This window comes from Tachypleus tridentatus, chromosome 13, assembly GCF_004210375.1.
Source record: "Tachypleus tridentatus isolate NWPU-2018 chromosome 13, ASM421037v1, whole genome shotgun sequence".
In the NCBI taxonomy this organism is placed as follows: domain Eukaryota; kingdom Metazoa; phylum Arthropoda; class Merostomata; order Xiphosura; family Limulidae; genus Tachypleus; species Tachypleus tridentatus.
The window spans coordinates 272,102,291-272,129,310 of NC_134837.1; the positions used below are offsets into that span (position 1 = coordinate 272,102,291).

The 27,020-nt window shown below is 36.4% G+C and overlaps 1 non-coding gene and 1 pseudogene across 2 annotated transcripts in view; one reads left to right on the forward strand and one right to left on the reverse strand.

Moving 5' to 3' along the window:
* The window catches only part of LOC143236568 (CD109 antigen-like), a 57,287-nt pseudogene extending 35,568 nt beyond the window's left edge, over positions 1–21,719 (reverse strand). The window contains exons 1-6 of the transcript XR_013019588.1: positions 21,628–21,719; positions 16,774–16,954; positions 15,938–16,106; positions 2,939–3,061; positions 2,312–2,385; positions 1,548–1,587 (exon numbers count right to left, since the gene is read on the reverse strand). The product of XR_013019588.1 is annotated as a CD109 antigen-like (transcript). The remainder of the gene's footprint in view (positions 1–1,547; positions 1,588–2,311; positions 2,386–2,938; positions 3,062–15,937; positions 16,107–16,773; positions 16,955–21,627) is intronic.
* On the forward strand, positions 18,369–18,441 carry TRNAT-UGU (transfer RNA threonine (anticodon UGU)). The gene has a single exon. It is a non-coding gene; the product is annotated as a tRNA-Thr (tRNA).
* Positions 21,720–27,020: the final 5,301 nt, after the last annotated feature.

The window sequence follows — 27,020 nt, forward strand, 5'->3', positions numbered from 1 at the left end:
ATATAATACTGTACTATATGCTAACTACTATTATATTATATAATATTGTACTATATGCTAACTACTATTATAGTATATAATATTGTACTATATGCTAACTACTATTATAGTATATAATACTGTACTATATGCTAACTGCTATTATAGTATATAATATTGTACTATATGCTAACTACTATTATAGTATATAATATTGTACTATATGCTAACTACTATTATAGTATATAATATTGTACTATAAGCTAACTACTATTATAGTATATAATATTGTACTATATGCTAACTACTATTATAGTATATAATATTGTACTATAAGCTAACTACTATTATAGTATATAATATTGTACTATAAGCTAACTACTATTATAGTATATAATATTGTACTATATGCTAACTACTATTATAGTATATAATATTGTACTATATGCTAACTACTATTATAGTATATAATATTGTACTAGATGCTAAGTTCTACCAGTATTATTCAGACATAGGATTATCACAGGTCGTTCAGGGTATGACTTTTTTATGGGGGGGCGTTGAAAAACTTTAGGATAGTGGATTTTTATGTAGAGTAAGTGAGGTAACCAGAAACAAAGCATTTTTTTCCTATACCTTGAAATACACTTTTTTCTTTGCAGAAAATTGTTTATATCCGTAACAGTGTGACTGTTGTTAGCAACTTAAACGCAAGCGATTGGTTAAAAGAATGACATTTGGAATAATTCGTATAAATAATAATAATTCTAGCTTTTCTCGTTAAACAGGTGGTGACTCAATGCTGATTAATTAACATTCGTTTCTAAATAAAATGTTTTACCTATGAACGTGCAACTAGTCGCATATATTAAAAATTAAAACTTTCACGCAAAGTTACACGAGGGCTATCCGCGCTAGCCGTCCCAAATTTAGCAATGTAAGACTAGAAGGAAGGCAGCTAGTCATCACCACCCACCGCTCACTCTTAGCCTACTCTTTTACCAACGAATAGTGGGATTGACCGTACATATAACGTACCCACAGCTGAAAGGGCGAGCATGTTTGGTGTGACGGGGATCCGAACCCGCGACGCTTGGATTACGAGTTGAGTGCCTTAACCACCTGGCCATGCTGGACCTTCGTCTGTGGTTGTGGTTATTTGGTAGAAGGTGAGACGTTATTTTATTCTATACTATTAAAACTAATATAATTGCAATAAAACGTTTCACGTGTAACATCAGATAGTCCATTAATATGCCATTAATACGGTGCTTAATAAAACATTATTTAACATTATTTCAACAGTGATGTAATCCATTTCTAAATTTTAACAAAAAATATTTGTTATGTCCGAAGTATGTAATTGTGACAAAATAAATATTTACCAAGGTAAGGTCGCCTGTATGATGTTAATAAATATCACGTGCAGTAGAACTATCAACTTACGTAACTGTTGACAAGAAAATAGACCAATCAAATAATGACATTACTTATCGTTTATATCAACAATATTTTAATTGATGTTTATAACAAAAAACTGTGTTTATCTATAGAAAGAATCCACTTACAGTATTCTTCTACCAAAAATGTTTTTTCTTCTATTTGTCCCTGAAACGAAGAGAAATGATTACTTTAGTGGGGCCATAAACCTCAAAGATAACATTAGCATTTTCTGAAAGAGGGCGCCATCATCATGAATATTAAGTCATCTATAAGAATACTGAATAACTGTCAATTGTTAAGTGAGGGTCGACATTTTGTTAGGATAATTCAATTTTATCAAGTTTTGCATATATTATAATTATCATTGTATATTATTGTGCTAATAATATATTACTTCATTTAAGGTTACTTCGCTCTAGCATTATAGTAGTGTGTTTTCAGTTCTAAATTAGGTTAACTTCGTTAAGCATAGTGTATGAAATATTTATTTTTACAATACTACATAAAATATGTAACATAAAACCAAACCCAAGTTATGTTAAAGACATCTTCAATTTTATCTTAACAACTTTAGGCTTAAGTAAAATTAACAAAAAAAGAAACAACAAAAAAACTTTAATATATTGTATTAAATATTTCATCGTTTATTAAACGTTGTAAGTTTGAGGTAGCTGACGTACTAATAACAATGTCTCTTGTCTATTTAACTGTGTCCTGATAAATGATAATATTTAATGTGCGAATATGATTTGAAAAGATTTAGAATTGAGGTCAGAGTTTATTTTCGACAAACTTGTAAACCCTATTCTGTGCCTATTTTGTCATTACAATAACGTTATGTTCTGTTTCGTTTTATGTCTATTCTACTAAGTATCACGATGCAACTTACCTGTGCTACCACGCGAATGGCCCAGGTTCCAAAAACGGGCTGTTGGGATAGTTCATACTCCAAACTCACAGCGCCTGAAATTATAACAACTTACAAGCTATTCATTTTCTACAAAAAAAATACAGTTGCGCGTGTTAATATAATTAGCTTACAGGGATTGTTCAAGACACTCTAAGTTAATTTTAAAACAGTATCTTTTTAATGGTCACTTTGTATGCAATACCATTCATTTCACTTTTTCTGGAAAAGAACTATTTCGTGTGTACACATTGGTGCTGCCACCTGTTGAATGCAACACCAACCTCTATCTGTGCACTTTTCCGGATTACCACAGGCGACTGTGTGACTTGGTTCTGCTAAAAGCCACACAATGGACTAGTTGGTCTCTGTCCATAAATTTACCACTGACCCACGGGAGAACCCACAGGTGAGTATGTAGCGTTTCAAAAATACTCTTTAAACTATGATAACAGTCTTTACCCTGAAATAAGTTAATGAGAAAATTAATATATGTAACTTACCAAAAACCCCAATACTATTTAAATTATCAACAGAAGGGGACATCTTAACACAATAAATTGGTAAAAATAAATCTCGATAAACAACTCATCTTCAATTTCAACTTACCTATGTTAGTTTGACGAGAAAGCCATTTTTTCATAATTGTTCCTCTGGGGTCTATCATGTAAACATCCATAGCGTCCGAAAAGGCTTTAAGATCGGTCGTAATGGGTATAGTTCGAAAATGTACTGACAAATAAAAGAAATAAAAACATATAATTATACTAGCTGGAGTACATTCAATAAATAGTACTGTCTCTTTTATGTCAATATATCTATTTATATAGATAACTAGATACATTGACATACAACAGACAGTACTATTTATATAGATAACTAGATACATGAACATACAACATATACGACTATTTATATAGATACAGGCATGCCGATGACATTTATGAAAAAAAGAGGAAAAGGTATATAGCCTGGCGCCAGAGGCGCCACAGCGCGGCTTAGCCGCGCCTGACTAGGGGGGTCCGGGGGCATGCCCCCCGGGAAATTTTAAAAAAATGGATGCTATTTGGTGTGATTTGGTGCAATCTGGGACATAATTTCTTTATGTTTTATGACATTGCAATGTTGGAAAAGTACACAATATATATCATATAAAATAACAAAAGGAAATTAAAAGACTAAATCAAACTAATAAAACTAAACTTTCATTTACAGTTTTTAGCAGATTGATTTATTCTTTAATTTGCATTCATTTTTTAGAAGATATATCAAAATATCTAAAATTAACAAATAAAATAAAAAGTAAATAAATGAAATTTAAGATTGTTTATTTACTATTTATTCAGTTTAATTTTTTTCTAAATCAAAATATATTACTAATATGAGTTAATAAAGCCAAAATAACTCAGTAAATATTTCAAATACAAATCATTTCATTATTATCCTTTTTGTCATCAATAACATCATCATCATCAACTATTGGTATGCTGCCAATTAAATGTTTTACAGTCATTGCCAATAACTACTTCTCTGCTGCATATATTCCATACAATTTTCAAATCACATAAAATTACTCTTTTGACTAATCATGACTACCTACAGTTCAAATTGTTCATCTATGCAATCTTGTCATTATACTACTGGTACCTTAATGTCAGTGAATTTTCCATTCTTTCACAAATTGACAATACAAACTAAAACAGCATATGAAGGAAAGCTATGACATTGCTTAAAAATTCAACTACTGATATAGTTCAATATTAAACTACTGATATCAGTGATATGCCTCAGAAATTAAATTTTGTACAGTCACTGACATCAACAACTACTGCTCTGCTGCATGTATTCCACTAAAATTTCAAATTACTTAAAATTACTCTACATGACTACCTACAGTAAAACTTGTTCATCTATACAATCTTGTCAGCAAATTACTGGTACCTCAATATCAGTATATTTTTCATTCTTTCACAATACAAACTGAAACAGCAAATCAAGGAAAGCTTTGACATTGCTTCAAAATAAAATTAATGATATGCTTTAAAATAAACCACTGGCACTGTATGCTGCAGATAATAAAAAAATGTTTTTCAGTCACTGATATCAACTTCTGCTCTGCTGCATAAATTACAGTCAAATTTCAAATCACTTAATTTCCTTTAATCAATCTTGGCTACTTTCCTCTTTTTCGAGACAAGGGTTTCCAGTGCTCTCTTCCAAGCTTTTTTTCTCTCCTTCTCTGAATAGGCAGCTCTCTGTGCCTCTGCAGCTTTCTGGACTTTTTCTTTAGCCAAGGTGGCTGGGCCAGATTTCACAGAACCATAGGCCTCAAGCCTTTCTGCCCTTTTCTTCTAATTCTCCCTCAGCTTTGAGGTATACTTTGAAGCTGCTGATCTAATGTCCTTACACATTCTCTTGTCTACAGGATCAAAATGAACATCTTTCCTTTTAAACATTTCAATCGCTGTTGATTCTTTGGAGCGTAGAGAATATTTTATCGTCTGGTATGCACACGATACCAGACTACGAGACCTGCAACGAGACGAAACGAGACTGCCTCCAAGATGGCGGTCAGATTTTTTTTTCTGCAATAAACATTGAAAAAATACGATTTCTCCTCAAAAACCACCTACCCGACCCCCAAATCGCTCATATTTTCTCCTCGAATTTACACGAATCTCGTGGGTGATCGTTGACCGTTTGGAAACCGCGGAAATCCGCGTTTCAGCGGAAAAATGGCACGCATGTAGATAACTATTTACATGGGCATACAAGACAGTATTATTTATATAGATAACTAGATACACAGACATACAACAGACAGTACTATTTATATAGATAACTAGATACATGAACATACAACAGACAGTACTATTTATATAGATAACTAGATACATGAACATACAACATATACTACTATTTATATAGATAACTATTTACATGGGCATACAAGACAGTATTATTTATATAGATAACTAGACACACAGACATACAACAGACGGTACTATTTATATAGATAACTAAATGCATGAACATACAACAGACACTACTATTTATATAGAAACGTAGTTACATGGGCATACAACAGATACTAGTATATATATATAGATAACCAGATATATTGACATACAACAGAGAGTACTATTTTATTTATACAGATACACTAACAAGCATACCCATACTTTGACTTCCCTTTTTATATAATTTTAACACTTTGCCAAACTTTGACATTTTATGTGGCATATCTTTTGAAAACAATAAAATAATAATATTTTTATCTATGATATAACCTGACACAATTTCACATTATTTCAAATAATATTTTAATATTTAAACAATTTTCAATTATTTCAAATCCTACAAGTTGTTTTTATTCACTGCTGCAAGAATGGAATTTAAATAAAAATATAAGGGGAGAGTTGGTTTCTCTGTGTGCTTTAGTTAAAGACATATAACAAGTTATCTTCAATGTTCTCCGTATGGGGCTGAGCCCGGATTTTAGTGATTTAAACCTGTAAATTTACTTCCGGCCCACTGACGGGGGGTGACAAAGAAAATGGGTTATTGTTTGTTGGATATGGGGCTAAGTTACATGAGAGTATCTCCGCTCGTCGTCCCTAATCTATATAATTAACACGCTTGCGTTTGTCTGTCCGAAGCTTTCCTCTCCAGAGTCTCGATCAAACGCTAAGTTAGAAGAGCCTTTGTCCGAAGAGTCCGGATTGCATGTTGGTTTTCTTCATTTAGAGTCAACTTAATCGATATTTTTAATGCAACGAGTATGCTACACAATGTTACATTGTCATTATCATCACACGACGACTCGCTTCGATTTCAACTTTAGTTTTTATACTTGCAAAGTATACTTACTTACACTTAATCAGAGTGTAATTTCACTGAAAAAATTAATATTACACTAAATAGTTTCTAAGGGCTTTTTCGTCTTATTTAGTTCTAAAATATGCATGCGCAGTTTTTTCAAACTAAATGCTTATCACTTTGTGAACATGCATTCAGACGTTTCTGCATGGTAAGCTAAGTTTGCCTTCGTTTTTTCCCATAGATTGCTAAAAACACTTTTCGCTACTTTTTCTTTACTATGGGTTTTATTCTTAGTTTTTGTATCTTTGTTTCAATTCGTAAAAACGTGTCATACAATGGAAATTCATGATATTTTTCATGCTGCTATAAATATCATTGCTTTATTTTATGGTTTACTTTAAGTGTAGTTTTATTAAATAAAGTTATGTCTATGTGATCCGTGATAACGAGAAAAACCAATTGTAGAGAAAAATATATATGTAAAAACGGCTGGTATGGGTATAGAAAGCACTATGTAGAGGAGCGAACAACGTTTCGACCTTCTTCTTCTTTGTGAACCTGACGATGACCGAAAAAAGGTCAAAACGTTGTTCGCTCCTCTACATAGTGCTTTCTCTATCTATACCAGCCCTTTTTACATATATGTATGTATATGTGAGTTTATTTGTCTGACCGCATATTATATTTCCAAATGGACCAGGATTTATTGACCTAACACATAATGCCTACATAAAAGCGTAGCTTAAATGGAGTGAGTGAAAATTATAGAATAAGGAAATTCAGGACAAGACCATGACAACTACGGCAAGTGTTTTTTTTACTATGTTGCGGCCAGTGTTTAAGTGATAGATTAAAGAAAAGCAGCTTTTCTTCACCTAGGCCTCACAGTTGGTATACTTATTATTACAATATTGTATTATCCATCTTTCACTTCGTATATATGTAGTTCCTCTACTTAAGCCTTTTTCTCCACAATACATCTATAATGCTAAAAGATCACTCCAGAAGATGTCGCTATGTTGTCTAAAAGTAAATATGCCTACCTTCAATGATCGGTAAATCTGATCTGTCCGATTAGGAATTGTTCCTTTCCAAATGGAAAACTAGAGTGCTTTTCTTGCAACTGGGTGATTTATTTACTGTATGACTAAAATGTTGAAGTATTTTAGCACCAAAGATAAAGACTGATATTTTATAACTGTTTATATATTTTTTCAACAATAAGATTGTGGTGAAAGCATTATATCTTTTTTGCTATTCATTAATAATCAGATGCTGTAGATATAAAACTGTTTCTTCACTATTTGGCATTTTGATATTTTTAACTGTAATTTTATTCATTTTAGAATTGGTCTGAGAAACGTAAACACGGATACTGCCGATTATTTAATAATAGTAACTGCATCCAATCATCATTTTTTTCAAACGCAGGCATCCGTACACGAAATAACTAAAATAAATTAACGACAGTCGCGACCCATCAGATAGTGTGTGTGTGGGGGGGGGGGGATCTCATAGAAAACCACAATGGGCTGTCTGCAGAGTCCACTGAGGGGAATCGACCCCTGATTTTAGCATTGAAATCCGTAGACTTATCGTGTACCAGCGTAGTACCACTTTAAATAGAATACAGAATTTAATACAGACAGAGTTTATTGACATTCATCGAAGGTGACAAATGTTCACAATTTCTATTTATAAACATTGGTTTAATTTGCTTATTTGTTTGTTTTGAACTTCACGCTAAGCTACACGACGAGGGTTATCTGTGGTAGCCGTCCCTAATTTAGCGATGAAAAACTAGAGGCGGTCCGGCATGTCCAGGTGGTTAAGGCATCCGACTCGTAATCTGAGGGTCGCAGGTTCGAATCCCCATCACACCAAACATGTTCGCCCTTTCAGCCGTGGGGACATTATAATATGACGGTCAATCCCACTATTCGCTGGTAAAAAAAGTAGCCCAAGAGTTGGTAGTGAGTGGTACTGAATAGCTGCCTTCCCTCTTGTCTTACACTGCTAAATTAGGAACGGCCAGCGCAGATAGCCCTCGTACAGCTTTGCGCGAAATTCAAAAATAAACAAACAAAAGGCTAGAGGGAAGACTGCTAGTCATCACCACTTACCGCCAACTCTTGGGCTACTCTTTCACCAACAAATAGTGAGACTGACTGTCGTATCATAACGCCCCCATGGCTGAACGGATGAGCATGTTTGGTTTGACGGGGATTCGAACTCGCGACCCTCAAATTACGAGTCGAGTGCTCTAATTTTCACGAAATTTGGGTAAGCGTAAAACCTAACAATGGATGATTCATTATTGGCATCTTCCCATTTGTTTTGAATTTCACGCTAATGTGCGCTAGCTATCCCTAATTTAGCAATGTAAGACTAGACGGAAGGCAGCTAGTCGTTACAACTTCCGCCAACTCTTGGGCTACTCTTTTAGAAACGAATAGTAAGATTGACCATAAGGTTATTATGATGCTCCCACGGCTGAAAGAACGAACATGTTTGATTGGACGAGGATTGGAATCCACGACCCCAGAAAGCGGGTCAAGAGCCCAATTGCTGGACCCACCTATGTAAAACAACACAATGTTTATGTTTGTTATGATTTTTTTATAATTAAACAACAATTTAAGTTTGTAAGAAAATACAGTAAAATAATACTTCTCACATACATCCTTCTGCCATGAAGGTAATAATACGACCTTGCTAAGTTAGTTAATTGAAAGGAAAAATTAAACTTTGTTTCTCTTTTAATCAGTCTCAAGTATTTTGAAATAAAGTTATATAAAAACATATAAAAAATTAGGCTAAAATTTCACCGTTGCATGTTTATCGGGATTAGTTGTACAAAAACCGTTCGATGTAAAAATATACGTATATTTTCATATCAAGAAGTTGTATTACTAGCCGGCCCGTCATGGCCAGGTGGTCAAAGTACTCGACTGACTCGTAATCCGAGGGTCACGGGTTTAAACCCCATCACACCAAACATGTTCGCCCTTTCACCCGAGGGGGACGTTATAATATGACGGTCAATCGCCCTATTCGTTGGTAAAATGGTAGCCCAATAGTTGGCGGTGGGTGGCGATGACTAGCTGCCTTCCCTCTAGTCTTACACTGCTAAATTAGAGTCGGCTAGCACAGATAGCCCTCGTACAGCTTTGCGCGAATTTCAAAACAAACAAAACAATTACTAGCCGCCGAAATGGCGAAACAATATTTGAAATATACATATAAAAAAAAGTTGTATTATTATTACCAGAAAAGCAAAAGTTTGTTGTGTTTTTACGTTTGAAACTTAAGGAATCTGTACTGGTTACTAGGCAGATAGGTGTGTTTTCTTATAACAAAGCCACAGTGGACTATTTGCTGAATCTACCGAGAGAAATTAAGCCCTTGATTTATCGTTGTAAATCCACAGACCAGCGAGGGACAAGTGGATAGGTGTCGCACAAGTTATCACTCATGATGTAAATACTAAACATCAGATGTTTTCTGTTAGCGTTAATTATACGGTAAGAGCTTTTATATCAATGTATGTGACATCTGGTTGGTATTAGTATGGTTTAGTGACAGGTAAGCCTGACTAATAGTCATTATAAACTACAAAACAGTCTACACATTCTAAATATGTTAAAAGCACAAAATTTAAAATTTAATTCAAAGACACGCTTTTTAAAAACACGCAAAGAAAGTGTGTTTGTGTTTCCTTAGAGTAAAGCCACATCAGGCTATCTGCTGAGTCCACCGACGGGGATCAAACCCTTGATTTTAACGTTGTAAATCCATAGAATTCTCGCTGTACCAGCAGAGAACGCCGCCAAGAAAGAGATATACCCCACAACCCTTAAAATCATTAACTGGTAGCTTTTAGAAATTATACTATGTAAAAACCTCAACGGTAACATTTCACCCAAAGATGTCCTATTAAACAGAGTGATGAGCAGATACAAGTTTTATCATGTACGTGTGTAAGTATATATATATATATATGTATACAGTAACGGAGGTAATTATCAAAATAGACAAGCGATAAACAACGAGTAATGACAATTTGATAAGAAGGTTATTAATGGGACAATATATGATATAATTTAAAGGCTAATAAATTGTACAATTAGAATCTTCGATATCATCTTGTTTTACTTCATTTACTGGAAAAATAGTTTATCAACATACGTAAGTGGAATACTGTTACAAATGTCCAAGGTGATTCCCTGACATTTAGCCAAATTCTTTAATTGTTGTTTGATCCCCTCAGGATGATTGTGATGTTACACTGGTCTTTTTACTGCCAAGTCATGGTTGAAGCGTTACACTGGTCCCTTTACCACCAAGCCATGGCTGTGATGTTACACTAGTCTCTTTACCACCAAGCCATGACTGTGATGTTACACTGGTCTCTTTACCACCAAGCCATGTTTCTGGTGTTACATTGGTCTTTTTACCACCAAGCCATGTTTGTGGTGTTACACCTGTCTCTTTAGCACCAAGACATGACTGTAATGTTACACTAGTCTCTTTACCACCAAGCCATGTTAGTGGTGTTACACTGGTCTCTTTACCACCAATCAATGTTTGTGGTGTTACACTGGTCTCTCTTTACCACCAAGCCATGTTAGTGGTGTTACAATGGTCTCTTTACCGCCAAGCCATGGTTGTGCTTTACACTGGTCTCTTTACCACCAATCAATGTTTGTGTTGTTACACTGGTCTCTTTACCACCAAGCCATGTTTGTGGTGTCACACTGGTCTCTTTACCACAAAGCATGTTAGTGGTGTTTCACTAATCTCTTTACCACCAAGCCATGGTTGAGGTGTTACACTGGTCTCTTTACCACCAAGCCATGGTTGTGGTGTTACACTGGTCTCTTTACCACAAATCCATGTTTGTGGTGTTACACTGGTCTCTTTATCACCAAGCCATGTTTGTGATGTTACACTGGTCTCTTTACCACTAAACCATGGTTGTGGTGTTACACTGGTCTCTTTACCACCAAGCCATGTTTGTGGTGTTACACTGGTTTTTCTTTACCACCAAGCCATGTTAGTGGTGTTACACTGGTCTCTTTACAACCAAGCCATGTGAGTGGTGTTACACTGGTCTCTTTACCACCAAACCATGTTAGTGCTGTTATACTGGTCTCTTTACCAACAAGCAATGTTAGTGGTGTTACACTGGTCTCTTTACCACCAAACTATGGTTGTGGTGTTACATTGGTCTTTTTACCACCAAGCCATGTTTGTGGTGTTACACCTGTCTCTTTACCACCAAGACATGACTGTGATGTTACACTGGTCTCTTTAACATCAAGCCATGTTAGTGATGTTACAGTGGTCTCTTTACCACCAACCCATGTTTGTGGTGTTACACTGGTCTCTCTTTACCACAAAGCATGTTAGTGGTGTTACACTTGTCTCTTTACCACCAAGCCATGTTAGTGGTGTTACAATGGTCTCTTTACCACCAAGCCATGGTTGTGGTGTTACATTGGTCTCTTTACCACCAATCCATGATTGTGTTGTTACACTGGTCTCTTTATCGCCAAGCCATGACTGTGATGCTAAACTGGTCTCTTTACCACCAAGCCTTGTTTGTGGGGTCACACTGGTCTCTTTACCACAAAGCATGTTAATGGTGTTACACTGGTCTCTTTACCACCAAGCCATGGTTGTGGTGTTACACTAGTCTCTTTACCACCACGCCATGTTTGTGGTGTCACACTGGTCACTTTACCACAAAGCATGTTAGTGGTGTTACACTGGTCCCTTTACCACCAAGCAATGGTTGTGGTGTTACACTGGTGTCTTTACCACCAATCCATGTTTGGTGTGTTACTCTGGTCTCTTTATCGCCAAGCCATGACTGTGATGTTACACTGGTCTCTTTACCACCAAGCCATGTTTGTGGTGTTACACTGGTCTCTTTACCAACAAGCCATGTTTGTGGTGTTACACTGGTCACTTTACCAACAAGCCATGTTTGTGGTGTTACACTGGTCTCTCTTTACCAAAAAGCATGTTAGTGGTGTTACACTGGTCTCTTTACCAACAAGCCATGTTAGTGGTGTTACACTAGTCTCTTTACCACCAAGCCATGTTAGTGGTGTTACACTGGTCTCTTTACCAACAAGCCATGTTAGAGGTGTTACACTGGTCTCTTTACCACCAAGCCATGTTAGTGTGTTACACTGGTCTCTTTACCAACATGCCATGTTAGAGGTGTTACACTGGTCTCTTTACCAACAAGCCATATTAGTGGTGTTACACTGGACTCTTTACCAACAAGCCATGTTAGTGGTGTTACACTGGTCTCTTTACCACCAAGCCATGTTAGTGGTGTTACACTTGTCTCTTTACCAACAAGCCATTTTAGTGGTGCTACACTGGTCTCTTTACCACCAAGACATGACTGTGATGTTACACTGGTCTCTTTACTACCAAGCCATGTTTGTGGTGTTACACTGGTCTCTTTACCAACATGCCATGTTTGTGGTGTTACACTGGTCACTTTACCAACAAGCCATGTTTGTGGTGTTACACTGGTCTCTCTTTACCAAAAAGCATGTTAGTGGTGTTACACTGGTCTCTTTAACACCAGGCCATGGTTGTGGTGTTACACTGTTCACTTTACCAACAAGCCATGTTTGTGAGGTTACACTTGTCTCTTTACCACCAAACCATGTTAGTGGTGTTACACTGGTCTCTTTACCAACAAGCCATGTTAGTGGTGTTACACTGGTCTCTTTACCACCAAGACATGACTGTGATGTTACACTGGTCTCTTTACCACCAAACCATGTTAGTGGTGTTACACTGGTCTCTTTTTACCACCAAGCCATCTTAGTGGTGTTACACTGGTCTCTTTTTACCACCAAGTCATCTTAGTGGTGTTACACTGGTCTCTTTTTACCACCAAGCCATGTTAGTGGTGTTACACTGGTCTCTTTACCAACATGCCATGTTAGTGGTGTTACACTACTCTCTTTACCAACAAGCCATGTTAGTGGTGTTACACTGGTCTCTTTACAACCAAGCCATGTTCGTGGTGTTACACTGGTCTCTTTACCAACAAGCCATGTTAGTGGTGTTACACTGGTCTCTTTACCACCAAACCATGTTAGTGGTGTTATACTGGTCTCTTTTCCAACAAGCCATGTTAGTGGTGTTACACTTGTCTCTTTACCACCAAACCATGTTAGTGGTGTTACACTGGTCTCTTTACCAACAAGCCATTTTAGTGGTGTTACACTGGTCTCTTTACCACCAAGCCATCTTAGTGGTGTTACACTTGTCTCTTTACCACCAAACCATGTTAGTGGTGTTACACTGGTCTCTTTACCAACAAGCCATGTTAGTGGTGTTACACTGGTCTCTTTACCACCAAACCATGTTAGTGGTGTTATACTGGTCTCTTTACCAACAAGCCATATTAGTGGTGTTACACTGGTCTCTTTACCACCAAGCCATGTTAGTGGTGTTACACTTGTCTCTTTACCACTAAACCATGTTAGTGGTGTTACACTGGTCTCTTTACCAACAAGCCATGTTAGTGGTGTTACACTGGTCTCTTTTTACCACCAAGCCATGTTAGTGGTGTTACACTGGTCTCTTTACCAACATGCCATGTTAGTGGTGTTACACTAGTCTCTTTACCAACAAGCCATGTTAGTGGTGTTACACTGGTCTCTTTACAACCAAGCCATGTTCGTGGTGTTACACGGGTCTCTTTACCAACAAGCCATGTTAGTGGTGTTACACTGGTCTCTTTACCACCAAACCATGTTAGTGGTGTTATACTGGTCTCTTTTCCAACAAGCCATGTTAGTGGTGTTACACTTGTCTCTTTACCACCAAACCATGTTAGTGGTGTTACACTGGTCTCTTTACCACCAAACCATGTTAGTGGTGTTATACTGGTCTCTTTTCCAACAAGCCATGTTAGTGGTGTTACACTTGTCTCTTTACCACCAAACCATGTTAGTGGTGTTACACTGGTCTCTTTACCAACAAGCCATGTTAGTGGTGTTACACTGGTCTCTTTACCACCAAGCCATCTTAGTGGTGTTACACTTGTCTCTTTACCACCAAACCATGTTAGTGGTGTTACACTGGTCTCTTTACCAACAAGCCATGTTAGTGGTGTTACACTGGTCTCTTTACCACCAAGCCATGTTAGTGGTGTTACACTTGTCTCTTTACCACCAAACCATGTTAGTGGTGTTACACTGGTCTCTTTACCAACAAGCCATGTTAGTGGTGTTACACTGGTCTCTTTTTACCACCAAGCCATGTTAGTGGTGTTACACTGGTCTCTTTACCAACATGCCATGTTAGTGATGTTACACTAGTCTCTTTACCAACAAGCCATGTTAGTGGTGTTACACTGGTCTCTTTACAACCAAGCCATGTTCGTGGTGTTACACTGGTCTCTTTACCAACAAGCCATGTTAGTGGTGTTACACTGGTCTCTTTACCACCAAACCATGTTAGTGGTGTTATACTGGTCTCTTTTCCAACAAGCCATGTTAGTGGTGTTACACTTGTCTCTTTACCACCAAACCATGTTAGTGGTGTTACACTGGTCTCTTTACCACCAAACCATGTTAGTGGTGTTACACTGGTCTCTTTACCAACAAGCCATGTTAGTGATGTTACACTGGTCTCTTTACCAATAGGCCATGTTAATGGTGTTACACTGGTTTTTTTTACCAAAAAGCTATTTCTACCTTTTGGTTCGGTACTACTTTTAAACCATCTACATTTCTATGGAGACTACTTGGTACTGATTTTTATCTTACCGTTCTCGATATAAAATTTACACCTGTATTGACAAGGTGGTTATCTATATTTGTACTCGAACATCATTTAGCACTTACAGGACATACTCTGAGATTCTCAATCTGCAAAAACGACTTCCATTATTAACAGCAGCAGATTTACGTATCTTCTTCAGAGTCTTGTTAACAGTTTCTGGTAAAGCAGGATGTCTTGTTACAACGTTTTTTTATCTCGTGTGAAATAACCCTAACCAGCCATAACTTTCACTTCTATAAAACTGTCATGCAGTGTTTCAATTCTGTGAACTATGAACACTTTAGAGACTACTACTACTGGGCATAGTAATATTTATCACAAGATATGTTGGTAACTGAGAATTTACATTATTTGCATAAATCACGCCTTTTCAAACGATGCCATTTCTACTCAACATGTGTACATTGTATGTATACATTTAACTATTTGTCTACCTATTGTACTATGTGTTTTATATGTACATATAGTTACATTTTAATGTTTTAAGTAACCAGTGTAAATGTTTCAATATACATAACTTTACAAACATACAATGTTCGTTGAAGAGTTATGACCGGTGAAATCCAATGTGGACTTCATTTTGTATGCATGATATAAATATAATATTAGCAAATATTTCTTATTAGGTTTTTTATTGTGTAACAACGGGGATAGTTTTAACACTTCACTGATATTCGGACTGGACCTGGCTTAACAGTTAGCACGCCCGGACTGTTGAATTGTATTATTCGATCAGAAAATAGTCCAAAAGTTGGCGGCAGGTGCTTTCTCATCTGTTCAAAACTAGAGACGGCTATAAATAGACTACCCTGCTGTTTCTTTCCACGAAATTCTGAAACGAACACGTGTCAGTGTTCTCACTGGAAGTTTTTCAAATCACCAACTATTACAGTATTCTTTGTCTAATGTTTACGGTTTAAGCTGGATCATTAATCACTGTGGTTTATATATGAAACCTACCTGTTTGGCTTTGTCGGTAGATGGGGCTATCTGTCTGGACAAAGATGGTCATGGACCGCTGTGAAAACTCCAACAAGGTTTGGTTCACAAATGCCGTTCCTCCGAGAACTCCGTTCATCGTCCCTTCCACGCGCAGAGTATATACCCCAGGTAAGCTGGTTGGTGGTACCTATAAATCAGACAGTCACGTGTTTAGTTAGAACCAGCTGCACACGTAAGTAGTGTACGTAATGTTAACGAAAATCATGCTCATAACAATCTGGGAATCTGATTTACTGTTATTCAGATCTACAGTGTCTTGAAGTCATACTTGCTGTCAAAAATTCTTGATTTCAGTATCATTAAGACATTATGTGTTTGTAAACTGTTCATCTTGTAATTTTCCATCAACGTATTCGAAAGTTACCAGTTGTCCAATCTTTTCTAGGTTATACAGTTAACTTAGACATTTTCAAACAGAGATAAAATTTAAGTATTTGATAAAAATTTCACACATCTTTAGAAAATTTTTTAAAAGTTAATAGGTTCCAACTATTAAGAAAATGGGTTGGCATATAGAAAGTGCGTGTCTTAAAAGAGTCAGGACTTGATAAATTCAAAGTGCGCGTCTTGAAGACTAAGGACTTGACAGATACAAAGTGCGTGTCTTTAAGAGTTAGCAATTGATAGATTCAAGTTATATACATTTAAGAGTTACGACATGACAGATTCAAGGTACGTACCTTAAAGAGAGAGGGCTTGACAGATTCTAGGTACGTATCTTAAAGAGAGAGGGCTTGACAGATTCAAGGTACATACATTTAAGAGTGAGGACTTGACAGATTCAAGGTACATACCTTTAACAGTAATGTTTCTGGCACTTTGGGTTTATACACTTTAGTCGCTGACGTCAATACAACACCATCTCTCTGAATGGAAGCCTGAACACTTATCGGAACCATTGCCCTGTATATAGTTACAAACACCTCGTATGGCTGACCCGGTCGCACAACTTTAGAAGCCAAAATAAAATAAGTCCTGAAAGTAAAAGTGAAATTAGTCATTTTTATTTAATCAAAGCTCCCCATAATGGTAACATTAATCTCGTGCCCTATTTATACTTCTATATGTGTGTATATCTGTTAATGTAATAAATAACATTACTCGTAGGTTTTATTCTGACGAAATTATATACACGAGATCCTACACTGCAAAAACTAATACAGGTAGGTAAGGCACTCGACTCGTAATCTGAGGGTCGCGGGTTTGAATCCCCGTCACACCAAACATGCTCTTCCTTTCAGCCGTGGGGGTGTTATAATGTAACGGCCAATCTCACTATTCGTTGGTAAAAGAGTAGCCCAAAGTTGGCGGTGGGTGGTGATGACTAGCTGCCTTCCCTCTAGTCTTACACTGCTAAATTAGGGACAGCTAGCGCAGATAGCCCTCGTGTAGCTTTGCGTGAAATCCAAAACAAATAACCTTAATAGTGTCCGTGCATTGCTAAGGGCTTTATGCCGCTAAGACGGCCCACTGTTAACCTCTACAAGAATAATGAAATTTGAAATTCTTCTTCTGGCGGTTGTTTGATAGCACCTAGCAAGCCAGCTATTTAACTGCACAGTTTACGACAGTTTGAAGAGTTTATAACTGGAATATTATTAATTAATTTCTGCTTTCAGTTAACCAGTTTTGTTGTGGTTTTTTTTTTTCATTTCTTATTAGTGACTTTAGGGTACTGACTATACAACAACAGGGAACGCTGTCGTGAATGTTAAATTCTTTTATTTATTGATAGGGGTAGCTGTTCGTTCAAGACCATGAAGAACTGAACGGTATGCTTCTCTGTCAATAAATTTCTCCTGACTTCCAACTGTATCTTGGAGACCAGTTTGCTGTGCTTCTATATTTCAGGTTTGTTCTCACGGGATCTTGTCTCATAACGTGATTACCAAGTCTACCTATTTCTTTGTATTACTTCTATCCTGATGTTTTATTTTCTTTCTCAAAGTTTCAGTCTTTCTCCGTGGTAAGTCGCTTTTCCGTTTGGCAATATTTAGTACTGTGGTTTTCGATGTTTTTTATCACTTTACATTCGTACTGAAGTAAAAAATAATCGTTCAACTTACGAAGATCGAGTTACAACAAGATTCCTGCAAATTTGTGTGAATCAAACTTTGTACGTAGGACTTACGATTTCTTCGGTCACAGAACAATTTAATTCATAGAGTACTGGATTCTCCAACACATAAAGTCACTTACATTTGAACTATCACAGTGATTCTCCACCAGGAAGACTCACTTTGAAATTCTGCATTAAACACACTTTACACAATTTTAGAAGTTTAATTAAAAAAGTAGTTTTGTTGATAAAAATAAATGTTCGCTTCCTGTGTTGGTATTTGAGTAGTGATGTTAAATATCCATGAGGGTCATGTGAATTAGACCTCAAGCCACCATAGCTCAGTGGTTAGAGTACTGGTCTTGTAAACCAGGGGTCGTGAGTTCGATCCTCACTGGTGGCTCAAAAATAAACTTTTAACTCGGAAAACAATAAATGTATAAATATACAAAATTGTTTATTTGTTTTTAAATTTTGCGCATAGCTACATGAGAGTAATTTGTATTACCTGTCCCTAATTTCGCAGTGTAAGACTAGAGGGAAGGCAGCTAGTCATCACCACCAACTCTTGGCCTACTCGTCTACCAACGAATAGTGGGATTGAGCGTTACATTATAACACCCTCACAGCTAAAAGGCGAGGGTATTTAGAGGGATGGGAGTTTCGAACCACGCCCCTCAGATTACGAGTCGAGCGCTCTAACCACTTGGCCACGTGTGGCTCGAGTAGAAAATTAAATTACATTATTAAAAAGAAAATAAGTATCATTTCTGTATTAAGGGGAGAGCAAGTTATAGTACAAGGTACTGTTGTTGTTTTTTAAATTTAGAAAGTATCCATTTTATAATACATTCCATTTAGGTACGATATAAAGCAGTCATTGACTTATTTCTTTAAAAAAAGTGGACATTAAATAATTTTTTTTATAAGGGTGTGTGAGTGTTTTCTTATAGCAAAGTCACATGAGGCTATCTGTTGGGTCCACCGAGAGAAATCGAACCGCTGGTTTTTAGCGTTGTAAATCCGTAGACTTACCGCTGTACTAACAGGGGTAATGTTATAAGAGACTCAATGATGTTGAAAAATCGTGGGTAATTTCATCGAAATCGAATATAAATTGTTGGAGGAGTTGGTGGACAAGACATTCAAATAAAATATACTTAAGTTTTAAATATATATTTCATGAAGATAAATTTAGAAACATAATTTTCATTGATTTATGAATAAATGAGAATTTAAAAAAAAAACTTGGTTTGGATTGATTAATTTTTATTACACTAATATAACAAATTTAAACATAACAAACAGGGCTAACAATAAATATCTCTGAATTTAAAAACCTATTTCTAAACTTGAAATTAAACGACTACACTTTGCGAAAATTGTGTGCAAGCCACAACTCACACACGACTTGTTTCTAAACCTATGATTTATTGTTACCAAGTTTATTTCAGACATAAAAATCACAAACATATATGTTTCTTATCTGTTATATAATAATGTCCTGTCTCTAATCCGTAATTTAAGTTTTTGTTTGTTTCTTTGTTTGACTTTTCTTTCAAACGCGTCAATTATTTGTTTAAGAACTTCTTCCAAACTTGTTTCAGTGTCCACCTTGCTTACACACCTTGTAATATCTTTCCTTTATCAACATATGCGAATTTTAATGTCGAAACTGTTACAGTTTATTAGATGTGGTATATAAGGCAACGGTTTATAGAGAAGAAATAATACGTATAAAATATTTATATAAAAGAAAACGTGGAACACAGATCTCGCAATACTTGTACAAAGTCAGTAGTAATGAAAGTCTCACAGACACAGGTTACTATCTATTGAACGTAGCGTTAATTTACCGCTCACATCATATATACACAACAAATAATATATTTTATAAAGAACTCGTAAGTAAATAGTAAAATATCTTCAGCTTTGTTTGTTTGTTTTGAATTTCGCAAAAGCTACTGAGGGCTATCTGTGCTAGCCGTCCCTAATTTAGCAGTGTAATACTAGAGGGAAGGCAGCTAGTCATCACCACCCACCGCCAACTCTTGGGCAACTTTTTTACCAACGAATAGTGTGATTGACCGTAAAATTATAATGCCTCACGGCTGAAAGGGCGAGCATCTTTGGCGCGATGGGATGCGAACCGCGACCCTCAGATTACGCGTCGCACACCTTAACACGCTAGGCCATGCCGGTCCATATCTTCAGTTTTACCAAAATATCACCGACTTATAGTGCCTCACTTTACAAAAACCTCGCTACCTCACTGTCTTTCACCTTGTCAATAGCTCACTACCTGACTGTCCTTCACCTTATCAATAGCTCACTACCTCACTGTCCTTCACCTTGTCAATAGCTCACTACCTCACTGTCCTTCACCTTGTCAATAGTTTCACTGTCCTTCACCTTGTCAATAGCACTACTCACTGTCTCCACCTTGTCAATAGCTTACTACCTCACTGTCCTTCACCTTGTCAATAGCTTTACCTCACTGTCCTTCACCTTGTCAATAGTAGCTCACTACCTCACTGTACTTTCTTAATACCTTACTACCTCACTGTATTTCACCTTGTCAATAGCTACTACCTCACTGTCCTTCACCTTTTGTCAATAGCTTACTACCTCACTGTACCTTTCAATAGCTTCATTTTACCACTCACCTGTAATTTTCTTGTTAATACTTTATTACCTCACTGTACTTCACTTTGTTAATACCTTACCTTCACTCTAATTGTACTTTCTTCTTAATAATTTTACTTCACCTCACTGTACTTTCTTGTCATTAACCTTACTACTTAATTGTACTTCTTGTCAATAGTTCACTACTCCTACTCATTGTATCTTCTTTGTCATTACTTACTTACCTCACTGTACTTTGTTGTCAATACTTTACTACCTCATCATTGTAATTCTCACCTTTTGTCAATAGTTTACTACCTCACTGTTCCTTCACCTTTGTCAATAGCTTTTACTACCTCACTGTCCTTCACCTTTTGTCAATAGTTTCACTACCTCTTAATTGTATCTACTCTTGTCATAATACTACCTTACTACCTCACTACCTTCATCTTGTTAATAGCTTACTACTCACTGTCCTTCTCAATTTTGTCAATAGTTTTACTACTCACTGTAATTTCTTGTCATTAGTTTCACTACCTCTACTGTATTCTTCTTTGTCAATACCTTACTACTCAATTGTATCTTCACCTTTGTAATACTCTTACTACTCACTTGTACTTTGTTATTAATACTTTACTACCTCTCACTGTAATTTCACCTTGTTAATAGTTTATTTACTCTCACTGTCTCCTTCACCTTGTCAATAGTTTACTACCTTTCACTGTCTCTTACCTTGTCAATAGTTTCACTACTTTACTTGTACTTTCTTTGTTAATACCTTACTACTACCTTACTGTACTTTCACATTGTCACATTACTCTTACTTACCTTTACTCGTCTTCACCTTTGTCAATAGTTTCACTACCTTACTTGTAACTCTTTGTCAATAGTTTACTACTCATTGTACTTTTGTCAATACTCTTACTACCTCACTGTTCTCACCTTTTGTCAATAGTTTCACTACCTCACTGTACTCTTCTTTGTCAATAGCTTACTACTTACTGTTCCTTCTTCTTTGTTAATAGTTTCACTACTCACTGTATTTCTTCTTGTCATAGTTTACTACCTCACTGTCATTTCACCTGTCAATAGCTTACTACCTCACTGTCCTTCACCTTGTCAATAGCTCACTACCTCACTGTACTTCTTGTCAATACCTTACTACCTCACTGTCCTTCACCTTGTCAATAGCTCACTACCTCACTGTACTTCTTGTCAATACCTTACTACCTCACTGTACTTCACCTTGTCAATAGCCCACTACCTCACTGCACTTCACTTTGTCAATACCTTACTACCTTATTGTACTTTACCTTTCTAGTCCCCTGTAATTTTGATCGTGGTTTTGCTCCAGAGTCTATCTTCACACTATGTTAAACAAACAAGTACATATATTATTCTTGATAATTTACTCCGAGCTAAAGGTATTTATGTATAGTTATCTCTACTTCTTACCGTCTACTTCGCACGCACTATAATGGAATAACATTTCATTGGTGCAACCAAAGATACCAGTTTGATCTTTTTATACCTCAGTCAGTATTTCTAATGTGCTGGTCAAATCTAAGTATCTATACATCTTTCTTCTACACGGAAAACTAAAAAATAAGACCTCGAATTATCTGTTAATTTATGCAGACCGAATAGAAAAATACCAACCTATCCTGATATGATTTCCTCAAAATCGGTATGTTGTCGTTGTTTCAGTGCAAAGCTTTAGAGTGGACTATATGTATTTTGTCCAACACGTGAAATGAAATCCCGAATTTTAACACGAATATGTCCACGCAGTTACCTCAGACACAAAGGGGAGGGGGAGACCAAATCAGTTGGACTCGATCATTTCTTCCGAATCAATAGGAATGTTCGATTCTTGTAAAATCCTCATTACACTAATTATGACTAATATATACAGGGTGTTCGGGAAGTCACTGTGCAGTTTTGTAATCAGAATTCATTCAGTCTATTTTAAGCCAGCAACTGATAGCGGTGTTTAGAAACAAAATAAGAAAGATCCAGGCCTGTATTGATGCCAACAGGGGTCACTTTCAACATTTTTTATAATTGTCATTCATATTTACCTCCTGTATTCTACATTGAAACATGCCTGTTAATAAATATATAAGTGCACAGTGACCTTCCGAACACCCTGTATAAAGACGCGTAACTTTGGTATGAAAAGTGAGAATTGGAGGACAATTTCTGTGGTTTTGGCATAAGGGTTATTATACCCAAAACAAAAATATGTTACGACTGCTATTGTGACCAGGGCTTATATAAATGAATAACTGAATGAGAAATAAGTTTTCCTGGTACAACAATGTGAGAAGACCAAATGAAAAGTGTTGATGAAAAGTGAGGGAGACATATCCCCTGGTGTAAATTACGTCTATGGGTTTGACCTTGGTTTTGGACACTTATACTTTTCTGAATTACCCTAGAACAACCGATAAAGTCCATACAGACCCCATCAACTTTCTACACACATTTTTCCAATCTTTATATGTACCAAGTATAACAAAAGGACCTGGTACAAGATAGCCTGCTGTATAACAAAAAAACCTGGTACAAGATAGCCTGCTGTATAACAAAAGGACCTGACTTATCGATGTATAAAAAGTAATGTCTACAGGTACTTCTTCATGTTGTTTCACTCCGAGAATCAGAAAGTCATACACTTAACTTCTAGTTTATCTTCCACAGGGCAACCTGAGCATGCACCAGTGTGTGTGTGTGTGCTGAATCAGCAATTATCGGTACAACCACGCTGAAATTCAACTAACACAATAGGACACCGTAAGGGCACGTTTTACGCAATTGTTTCTCCCCCCCCTCACACCTCATGTCGCCCTCTCTAAGGGGGCCTGAAACAGACGACCATAAATCTTGTCTTTCAGTATCTCCAAGGCTAATTAATAATAAACTTACACAGCCTAAAATCCATATTCAAATCACTTAAACAAGCAACTTAACTGAAGTTTTACAATACTACTAACTAACTGAAGATGCCATTCTAAAAGAAACAGAAATGCCATATATGTGCTTTTCTTTAATACCTAATACATGCCTGTTTGTTTGCATTCTCTATATCCCGATTTGTTCCCAGTATTTATGTTGCGTTCTGGGTTGTGAGCATTCTGCCCATGTGCATTATAACGTTACAGCATTTTGCACCCACGCATCAGACTGTTTGTTGTTGTTTTATTGGGACGAAATTATTTGTGTGTTGCATATTCCATAATTCAAGCATCTCCATCTGGCTTTATATAGTTAAAGGCATGGTGGAAGAATATTGTTTATATGGTATCGCGACCGCTATTTTCGACATTAGTCGTTGGTCTTGTTCTGTCCTGGGTTTGGTGACCATGCGCTTTTGATGTTGATAATGGATGGTGCACTATGATGGCGTTTTCCATAATCCTAGTAACATTGACATTACCAATTGTTCGCTGGTTGCTCTGATACTTAACTGTTTCGACTACATGTTAATGATTGTGTTGTTATACGTGGTGTGGTTTTAAACGTCACCATACCCATTACGCTTATATACGTTATCAGGCGTTACTTAATTTTACCTGGGCACGTAATTATTCATCCATAAACCGTGACCGCGCCCCATGTCGTTTCGTGATGCTCTGTCGATGAACGACAAATTAATATTTCTTCGTCTTTGTTAAAACAAACGGGCTGTTGCTGAAGGGTGCTAGAAATTGTCGACTGATATCGATAAATAAATCGAATTTTATAATTTCTTGTAGGCACAGGAAATCGACCAAGAATGGTGTATGTTAAAAATAAAATAAACAAGCGGAAATATTTACGTTTTCTCTTTCAACCCGATTTCTTTGAGAGTTTCTGGACAGCCAAGGGTTAGAACATATTTCCCTCCCTTTATATGAGTTGTGATGGTCAACGGCCTTATGTTCCAGCATTATCTAGTTTGGTTTGATTTAAGTTCGACTATTTATACATACGCTATGTTATGTAAGACAAGTTTCAATCGCCATGGGGCTATTCTTATTGATTCGGAGATGATCGTCATTAAACCCGGTGATGTTACTGGTTTGGCGTCAGTTTTATTCTCCACATTATCCGAGCAACAACATCTTCTTTTAATGAAGTGCATTTCCAATGACGTGAAATAAGAATTCCTCAGCATTTGTAAACCCCCAGTCTCCTCTCCCGAGTGAAATGAGGCGTAGCTAGAAAAGAACTCAGCTTTTTCTGGAACAGAATACATATTTAAAGATTCAAGAGACAGCCATAGTTCACTAACTTCTCCATATAGTGTTGTTACTGCAGAAAATCGTAGCAACAGCGGAGAAATATGCTCAGTTCAGTGTTTCGTTGTGTTCAATGGAAAACTCTTAAAGAAAGCCAAGAAATATTGAAATTGTCAAACCATTGAAACGGTTCCTAGCTCTAAAATGATTGAACCGTCTTTATCTACGAAATAGTTTATACTCTGTAGTCATATGACGACGACTAAATTTTCGTTTACGAATTTAGTGTTCAATTAGTGATATATCGTCCGAAAAGTTGTATTGGCAGTAGTATATATATATATAATAATATATATGTGGTTAACTTCTGGGTGGTTTGACCTATAACAACATTATTTTTTATCTCCTTTAACAACCACTATGCGTAATTTCCTATACAGTTTTATACCTTTTAACAAAAACAAGCACTACGTACACAACAATTCAGCGAACTATTTTTTATCGTAACAAGTACTCCGGATAATGACCGTGTTACAGACACATGAAATTATAATAATCTCAGTGAGAAAGTACTTTGTTTGCTATCACTGAAGACCAAAATTGATTAAAAATTGAACTTGTGACTATCAGTAATAATAAGAAAGGCTACGCTGGGGATAGCATCTCTTCTTTTGATGGACTAATTATTGAAGTGTGTTTCATCGTATTACATAAGACACAAGTAAAAATAAAACATAATTTTTCAGAGACTTTACGAATGATATGGGCATATTTTTTCTATAGTGACCTATCTACATCTTTTACCATACACACGCACAAATGTCCTATTTGAAAATAAAAAACAGAAAATTTAAAGATTATAAGAACCATTGAATAGCATTTTGCTTCAAAATTACCACATGCAAACGATGGACGTCAAAAGCGACATAAAGAAAATATTAAAGTAAATAGACTAATACATTTTACGTCGAGTGTTTTTTTTTATTATTTCTTTAAATATGGAGGTTGTCCCTGTGATAAAGTTTTGAACGTCGGAACTGGATAGCCATAAAATATCTCCCCCACCCAGTTTAAACCTAAACCGTAGATGCGTTAGAAGCGAGACAGTCAATTCCGTAACGCGGCTATCGATAGATTATTCTTATTCATGCTGAAGATACGAAACTTGTGGGAAGGGATTAGTACCTTTATTATATCATATGTTTTCGTATTACTTATGTTGCCTGTTCATACTACTGATACTTATTCACTTGTTTTGTTTCTATTTATACTGCCTCCATCATTCAACTGTCACTAAGAAAGCTTATAACGTTAAGAATCGAGACTTCGATAACCGCGGAATTGTTCATTTGTGCTTCTTCGCGCTGAACCACAAACAAACAAACGTCCTAGCTCTGGTGAGTAATTAAAACAATATCGTTAAGGGAGTCGTTTTTTATAATCGAGCAGTGTTTCTTTGTGCGATGGTGAAATATGCTTTCCCGTATTATTAAAGTAACTTTAAACACAATGTGATGATTTAATATATGAAGTTTAGATTACTTAAAACAATTCTACAGTTTGTAACAGTTGACCTACCCGAAATGTGAACCAGAGAAGTCATGATTCACGACCTATTGCCACAAAAATGTCATAGGTGCCCTATAACAGTAACGATCAATCTCCACTGTCCGGTTAGATTTGGACAGTTGTACCCTTCCTGTAATCTGTTATCTCAAACTTAAGGACAGTTATGTAGACAGTCTCTTGTGTGGCTTTTCGCGGCAATTCTGAACCAAACAACTGATAAATGAAGTGACTTTGTGGTTCATCGGTAAGTCTTCAGAAATATAATGATAAAACCTGGTTTTGATACCCATGGTGAGCACAACATAACATAAATAGCCAATTACGTAGCTTTGCGCTTAACAAACAAGTTGAATACAAATTTTTTTTTTTTTTGCCGATATTCGAAAAATCTACTTCGACGAAGACGAAAAATCGAAACGTTAATAAAACTGCATGCTTGTAAATACTACCAGAGTAGTTCATTCAAGTAGTGCGCCATAGTTTATGAAACGCGAGTGCATTTGTTATTTTAATGTAGAAAATCTAAACGGCAACAATAGTGACAAAGATGTTTTGTTGATGATAA